The sequence below is a fragment of the Gossypium arboreum genome, chromosome 11, assembly GCF_025698485.1.
Source record: "Gossypium arboreum isolate Shixiya-1 chromosome 11, ASM2569848v2, whole genome shotgun sequence".
Classification (NCBI taxonomy): Eukaryota; Viridiplantae; Streptophyta; class Magnoliopsida; order Malvales; family Malvaceae; genus Gossypium; species Gossypium arboreum.
This window is the reverse complement of record NC_069080.1, coordinates 114,358,268-114,367,035: the sequence shown is the minus strand read 5'-3', so window position 1 is coordinate 114,367,035 and position 8,768 is coordinate 114,358,268. Positions and strand designations below refer to the sequence as shown.

General features: G+C 35.8%; 1 non-coding gene across 1 annotated transcript; it reads right to left on the bottom strand.

Moving 5' to 3' along the window:
• Positions 1-258: 258 nt before the first annotated feature.
• On the bottom strand, positions 259-365 carry LOC128284417 (small nucleolar RNA R71). The gene has a single exon (XR_008274845.1). It is a non-coding gene; the product is annotated as a small nucleolar RNA R71 (small nucleolar RNA).
• Between the last annotated feature and the right edge of the window lie 8,403 nt (positions 366-8,768).

The following is an 8,768-nucleotide window of genomic DNA, read 5'->3' as shown; positions in this document are numbered from 1 at the left end:
TGAAATATAACTCTTTTCAAGAGTTATCAATTACCCACTGAAGATCCAAGACTACATTTAAGACTTTTTCTAGAAGTCTTTGACTCATTTAGACAACAGGGTGTTCCTGAAGACACCTTGTGGCTTAAATTGTTCCCATACTCTTTGAGAGATTGTGCAAGATTGTGGCTAAATGGTTTACCGTCGAGAACAATGGCATCATGGAATGATCTTTGCCAGAGATTTTTTCTATAGTATAATTAATCAAATATGAATACCAAGCTTAGAAATGATATCACATCTTTTCGGTAATCGGAGGATGAAACACTATATGAAGCTTGGGAACGATTTAAAGAATTACTTTGAAAATGTATGATGCATGGATTCCAGTACTGGATGCAAATGGAGTTATTTTATAATGGGTTGAATACACAGACTAGGATGGTAGTTGATCCTTCTGTCAATGGTACCTTGTTGGATAAATCTTATAATAAAGCATATGAGATTTTGGGAAAGATTGCAAATAATGATTATCAATATCCTACCATGAGAGTTGGGATGGGTGAAAAAGCTACTGGTGCCATGGAGCTTGATGCAATCACTTCATTGATAGCCCAAGTATCTTCTTTAGTTAATATGATCAAAACAATGGAGAGGCCCACTACAGTCCAAGAGATGAAATCAATAGAACTATCGTGTGTTTATTATGGTGAAGACCATGTTTTTGATGAATGCCCATCAAACTCAGCATTTGTATACTACATGGGTAATTTTAACTAGAATAATAACCCTTATTCCAACACATACAACCCAAGGTGGAAGTAACATTTGAACTTTAGTTGGAATAATCAAGGTGCGGGGAATTTAAACAATGTTCTGAGATAGAATGCTAATAGTGAATCACCTAGTTATAATCATCCTACGCTTTAATAGGGTCAAACATCATCTTCTACCTCTATCGAATCCTTACTAAAGGAATATATGACCAAAAATAATGCTGTAATTCAGAGCCAGGCTACATCCCTCAGAGCTCCTAAGAATCAATTGGGGCAGATAGCGAATGCTTTAAAATCGAGGCCACAGGGAGCATTGCTAAGTGATACTGAGAATTTGAGAACACAGGGGAAGGAACAGTACAAGCCCATCACTCTTAGAAGTGGGACACAGTTAGATTATGTTGTTCAAGATATCACTATAGAAGAGGAGAACTCTAGACTCAACTATGGAGAGAATTCAGAATCAACTAAAAAGCATACTTGACCCAAAATGGGTAAACAAAAAAATGTTGTAGTAGAATCAGATCATGTTGCCAACAAAAATACCATAGCAAAACAATATTAGCAACATGATGGATGACCACCTCTACCTTTTCGTCAGCGATTCCATAATTCTAAACGGGATGTTCAAGTCAAAATATTTTTGGATATTTTGAAGCAACGCCATATCAACATACCTCTAGTAGAAGCTTTGGAGCAGATGCCTAATTATGTGAAGTTTATGAAAGATATACTATCAAAGAAGCGCAAATTAAGAGAGTTTGAGACTGTTGCTCTCACTGAAAGGTGCACAACAATGTTGATGAATAAATTACCTCCAAAGTTGAAGGACTGAGGGACTTTCACTATCCCATATTCAATTGGAAATCATTATATTGGTAAGACATTATGTGATTTAGAAGCGAGTGTAAATCTAATGCCTATGTCTACTTTCAGAAAGTTGGGAATTGCAAAAGTAAGATATACTATGGTTACATTACAATTGGTTGATCGATCATACACACATCTGGAAGGTAAAATTGAAGATCTAGGTAAAATTGAAGATCTACTAGTAAGAGAAGATAAATTTTTTTATTTAGATTTCCTTATTTTAAAATGTGAAGTTGACTAGGATTTTCCAAGTATTCTTGGAAGACCTTTTCTTGCTACTAACAGAACTTTAATTAATATGCAAAAAGGCGAACTAGCCATGAAGGTAAATGATCAGCAGATCACTTTCATTGTATTTGATACCTTGAAATGTGCTTATGGTAATGAAAAATGCCACGCCATTAGGTTGATAGAAACAATAGTAGAGGAAGAGTTTAAAAAAAATTACCGCAACAATTCTGATAGTGATGAAAACTCACTTGAACGGAGTGACGTAGTAATTTTTAAGAATATTGGTGAACTTATGGAAGCCAAGCAATTTGTGGATAGACCAGGGAAGAAGTTTGAATCCTTGGATTTATCATATCACTCTTTTCCACGTCATTTGAATTACGCATATTTGGGAGACAACAGTACTTTGCCGGTAGTAATTTCTACGAAGTTGACACCCGAGCAAGAGGTCAATTTTTTAGAAGTCCTTCAGCTATCTAAGAAGGCATTAGGATGGACCTTTGCTAATATAAAAGGAATTAGTTTTGCTCTTTGCATGCATAAAATTTTGTTGGAGGAATGCCATAACAATTCTATTGAACAACAGAGAAGACTGAATCTGATCATGAAAGCAGTTGTCAAGAAAAACAATTATCAAGTGGCTTGGTGTTGGCATTATTTACCCGATTTTAGACAACTAATGGGTGAGTCATGTACAATGTGTACCCAAGAAAGGATGTAACAGCCTGTTTTTAGTCAAATCAGAACAATGTTTTGGAACCACAAATATGAGGTTGAAATAATTATTTTTTTATTGTTTTGAGGTCTATAGCATGATAGTATGAATGTGTGAAAATTTCGTTAAGAAATTTTATTGGTTCAATGCTTAAGTTGATAAAAAAAGGACTAAATTGCGTAAAGTGTAAAAGTGGAGTTCTATTAACTAAAGGTGTCTAATAGCTATGTAATCTTAAATTAGAGGTCCTTATGTTGTAACTAGACCATGGTTAATATGAGTGGAGAAAGATGTGCATGTATTAAGTGATTTTAATGAATTATAACAAAGGTTATTTAGGTAAATTATCAAATAAACATAGTAAAAATAAGTAAAATAATTATATCATCTTCTTCAATGGTTTCTTTAACCAAAATTGAAGAACAAAGGACACTATTTTAGGGTTCATTCATTCAAATACAATAATTGCTTGCATGTAGGTGATTTTGACTCAGTTTTTAATGATTTCTATGGTTTCGGAGTCATTGTAACTTAATTTAGCTAGCCCAGGGACTAATTTGCAAAACTATTAAAGGTTTAGGGTTTTTCCATTGATTAATATAGGTGTATTTTGATGTTTGATGATAGAAAATGTATGCTTATTGTTAGATAAACAACATTTGCAAAGTGGTTTTTGGTAAAATTGTTAGTTAGGTATTAAATTCTAAAATAAATGAAAAATATGGGCAGCTATGGATCTATATAAAATTCGGTTAGTATGGGTAGGGACCTAATTGCATGAATTTATATTTTTAAGAGATAAGGACTGAATTGTAAAAATGTTGAAATATTAGGGATAAAAGTGTAAAGTTTTCATAATGTGATTTTAGGCTAAATTGAATAGAATGGTAATTGAATAAGTTAAATTTGATATTATATAGATCAAGAAAAACAAAGTTCAAATTTAGATCAGGGGAAAAACAAAGTGTTGGACTAATCGATCCATTTTGTCATTTTTGCATTCGAGGTAAGCTCGTATGTTAATAAGCATTGCTATAATTGTGTTTTAAATTCTTTATTATTAAATTTAACTGTGAATACGACTTTACGGATATGTTCGATAAAGATTCGAAAAGTGAAATCCCAATTAAATCTTAGGAATAGATTAGGATACAAATGACATGTCATTGGGGGTTATGTGATTTGAGTGTTGGTCCGTACATCCTACCGATGGCTAGGTTATCTAGTATGTGTTACGGATTCTCATTAGCTTGTATGAGCAACATCGTGTAGCTATGTCATGACCGTCAGCTTATGTGAGTAGACCCATTGATAGCACGAGAGTGAGCATTATATGTGATATGAGATTGAGATAGCTTCGGCTATGTACTGGCACTTAGGATGAAAGATTCACGAGTATCCAATAGTATTCCAAATAGTTCAATGGGTATATTAAGGATTTTGATGAGTATGAAATTGATACAAACTTACTAAGCTTTATAGCTTACTTTGCTTATTTTTCTTTGTTTTATAGAGAATATCAAAGCTAGCTCGAATTAGGAGTCATCAGAGATTGCATCACACTATTGAGCTTCCACTTTGGTACTTTTGAGCTTATGCTTTTTGTTACATGGCATGTATAGGAGTTATGGTCATTTTGGTATATAGTTTGGTAATAGATTTAGCCATTTGAGTTGGCTTGTAAATGATGAATGGTTTATTATGTGTATAGCCATGTGATTTGGCTTATTTTGGTATGTATGAGAAATGTATGTTTGATTGTGTAATAAGTCTGGTAATGCTCTGTAACCCTATTCCGGCGACGGATATGGGTGAGGGTTGTTACAAAGGAGGTGCGACAGTAGTGAATACTAATAACAACGAGCTTATTCTGACTTGTACTATCCCAGGATAGAAAGTATGCATGGACTATCGCAGGCTTAACAAGGTAACTAGGAATGACTATTTTCCCTACCATTTATTGATTAGATGTTAGATAGATTAGCTGGGAAAGCTTACTACTATTTTTTTGGATCGTTATTCAGGGTATAATTAGATTGGCTCCTAATAACCAAAAGAAGACCACTTTCATGTGCCCATATGGAAATTTTTCATTTAGACGGATTCCATTCGGGTTATGTAATTCCCCGGCAACCTTTCAGTGTTGTATGATTTTCATATTCTCAGACATGGTGGAAAACTTCCTTGAAGTTTTCATGGACGATTACTCTGTGTTTGCAAATGATTTTGAGGATTCCTTAAAAAAATCTGGAATTGGTTCTGTGTCGTTGTGAAGAAACAAATCTTATTTTGAACTGGGAAAAATGCTACTTTATGGTTCATGAAGGAATTGTTCTAGGAAAAATACCACCACAGAAAATGAGTTATTGGGTGTGGTGTTTGTATTTGATAAATTTTGCTCTTATCTAGTTTGTACCAAGGTCACAGTCTACATAGATCACTCTGCTATTAAGTATTTGGTGAGCAAGGAAGATGCCCAGCCAAGATTAATAAGGTGGATACTCTTGTTGCAGGAGTTCGACTTGGAAATTAGAGATCGAAAAGGGACTGAAAATCAAATGGTTGATCACTCTTCAAGGTTTAGAATTTGGAAATGAAGATGGCAATGACAAACTTATTAAAGAAGGTTTTCTAGATGAGCAATTGCTAGTTGCCATGACATTACCTTGGTATGATGATATAGTGAACTTTTTAGTAAGTGTGTAATGGCACCTAATTTCAATAGCCAAAGAAGATTGAAATTGCCTCACAATGCAAAGCATTATTATTAGGATGAACCCTTCCTATTTAAGCATTGTGCTGGTCAGATAATTAGAAAGTGTGTCCCTGATGACGAAAAATATAACACTCTGTAGCATTATCATTCAGCTCTGTACAGAAGACACTTTGGAGGAATGAGAATTGTTGCCAAAGTACTTTAGTTAGGATTTTATTGGCCAAGTTTGTTCAAGGATGTTCATGAATTTTATCAGTGGTGTGACCATTTTTAAAGGACATGAAATCTATCTAGGAGACACAAAATGCCGTTGCAAAATATTCTGGAGATTGAGTTATTTGATGCATGGGGAAGAAACTTTATGTGTCCATTTTCACTATCAATAGGCAACCTATAAATACTGTTGGTAGTGAACTATGTCTCTAAGTAGGTCAAAGCTATTGCGCTTCCTACTAATGATGTAAAGTCAGTAATGAAGTTCTTATACAAGAGCATTTTCACAAGATTTGGTACTCCTAGAGCCATTATTAGTGATAAAGGATCTCATTTTGATTGCAAGCTAGTGGCTAATGCCTTGCATCAGTATGGGGTGAAACATAAGATTGCCACGACATATCATCCCTCAAAAAATGGACAAGCTAAGATTTCTAATAGAGAAAGTAAAAAGATTCTAGAAAAATTGGTGAACCCAACTCGTAAAGATTGGTCCTCTAGACTGGTTGAAGCTTTGTATGTAAGCCCCGAATTTTGGGCCTAGAAGTTTTGGGTTTCTAAGCTTAGGGATAGTGAGGAGGTCACACACATGAGTTAAGTTGTGCAACTTAGTGTCAAGAATGGGCCTACTAGTCTGGTGGATAAGTGGAGTGTTATTATGTTAGAGGTCGTGGGTTCGAGTCTCGTGTGTGTATGTTGGAACATTTTATTTTGTCTGGCTTTAAGTTAGTATTTTTATCTTTTTATTTAATTAAATATTTATTTTAAAATTATTTTCTATTTTAATTTTTGATTATTTTATTTTTGGTATTCACGTTCCTTGTTTCCTTAGTCCTTGTTGCTTCCTCATATTTTCTTTTTGCTTTTGATAATAATACTCAAAAGAACTGATTTTGGCTTTTTGGCTCTGGGATTGTCGTTTCTCTGTCATCACCTCCGATCACACAACAGGTGTGGATTTAACTCCCTATTCTACTTCCACTTTTATTTTGCAAACTGTTGATTCGACATCTTTTGGGTATGATCTAAGCCTTTTATTTTAAGTTTTTAGTGGATGGAAGTGATGAGAAATCTCCACTTTTTGATATACTTTGATAAGGCACAGGTTAGGGACAATTTTGGTGGCTAAAACTGTAGTTTTGGGGCTTATTTAGGGTGGTTTTATGACCTCCCCGACGACCTCATGAGCATGTGCCGAGGCACACGGGTGTATGGGTTCAAGAACTAGGGTTTTCGGGCCAAATTTGGTGCCACACGGCTGTGTGGCTAATTTGAGCATTTTGTCAAAATTTACATGGCAGTATCCCTTAGGCACACTGGTGTGTGGGTTTGGAAATTAGGGGTTCTAAGTTTTGGGAGTCACACGGCCTGGCTATATGGCTATGTGGCTGATTTGGGGATTAGGGATCCCACACGGGTGTGTGTTTTGCAATATACAGCTGTGTCTGATGGCACATGGGTGTGTGAGACCCTTACACGATCGTGTCTACCCTGCATCTTATTTTAGTGAAATTGGACTGAGTTACACGGCCTATTCACATGATCATTTCCCTGCTTCACACGGGCGTGTGCCTCTGTCACATGGCCGTGTGCTACCCTTCACACGAGCGTTTGGACCCTTACACAGCTGGATTACTCCACACTGCCGGAGCACATGGGTGTGTGGCCCTATCTGGCCAAATAATTATTTTAGATCAAATTTAAATGCAATCATAACTCTGTGTGTTCCAACCCTCGACAGAGTTCTAGTAAGGGTATTTACGACACTGATCTGAGTTTGGATAATGTGTTAATAGTGATTGGTTATGTGACATGTTTGATTTTAAACCCTGTTAGCTGGGTGAATGTGTGTACAACTAGTCCTGTCTGGCTGTTTGAATACGTGTCATTTATATGCAAGCTTATTTTGCAATTGCTACTGAATTTGAGTTACGAGTGCACTCAAGACTGATTCTGTAACTAACTGATTGGATGTGAGTGTCTGCTCCTGAATAATTATCTGAGACTGGTATTCTGATTGTGTACATCTGACTGCATACATATATACATATGGATAAACTATTTTTTGAAGAGAAGGAAGATTGACTGAACTGAACTGGCAACTAATCTATTAGTTATTAGCCCCTAATACCCAAAGGGTCATGGGCGGTCCCAATACCCTGAAGATCGTAAACATTTGACTGTACTGCGGACTACCGCACTATATCGTACAGTACATACGTCAGCATTGTTACAGATCATTGACTGAACTGGCAGTTTTACTGCAACTTGACGGTATAGCGGTTTACCGCATTGCACTATACCGCATGTATGCTAGCTACACTACATACTATTATCTGATCTAACAGTTTATAATGCATGTCTGTACTGCGGTTTATCGCATTGCACAGTACAACTTATAAGCTAGCTTTGTTGCGTAATTTACGTGGCTGGCAGTCTATCTACATAATATTAGTCCCCATACCTAGAGGGTCAAGGACAGTTGTGATAGCCATCATTTCCAGGCTACCCAGGATGACATCAATTGGATTGTGCAGGGTTGGATAGGCTTTACAAGGTCCTGAGTGAAGTGATTGGTGGGATGAGCTTAAAGCTGCTATGAGAAGTGATGGGGGATGGAAAGGTGTATTGGCTTTATGGGTGGGTTTTTCTTAACTCAATTACATTCATATACATCATATCGACCGTTCTATTGGAATGTCTAATTGCTTGTTCGACTGAATTGTCCAATTGATTGTTTGACTAAAAGGCACCATGTGAATTTTGTAGACTTTGACTGTGACTATCTAACTAGATAGTTACTATGACTGTTTGAGGATTACTGCTACTGTATCTGAATGGTATGTGAGACTGTGTGTGTCTGATTGACCTATATGACTGTAAAGTACATATGGTGTGTGTTTGATTTTAGGCAAATTCGCTCAACTGTCATCTGTCTGTAAGTATGTTCTGCTTCTAGTTCCCTATTCTTGTTTCTGTAGTTTAACTGGTTTGATTTCACATCGAGCTCAAGTAGCTCACCCTCTCTTCTGTTTCCCTCTTCAGGTACAGTTTTGAATTCTATTGATGGGCTTAGTACATGGAGGTCTTGAATAGTTTTGGAGGAAATGAACCATAAGTTTATTTCGGTTTTTAATTGCTATTTGGTTTAACTGGAACTATAAAGTTTTATAAGACTGTGGTATAATTTCCATTTTAAAATTTTATTTGTATAGTTATTCTGATAAACTTGCAAACAGAATTTTAGATGTTTATATGTTTTTGGATT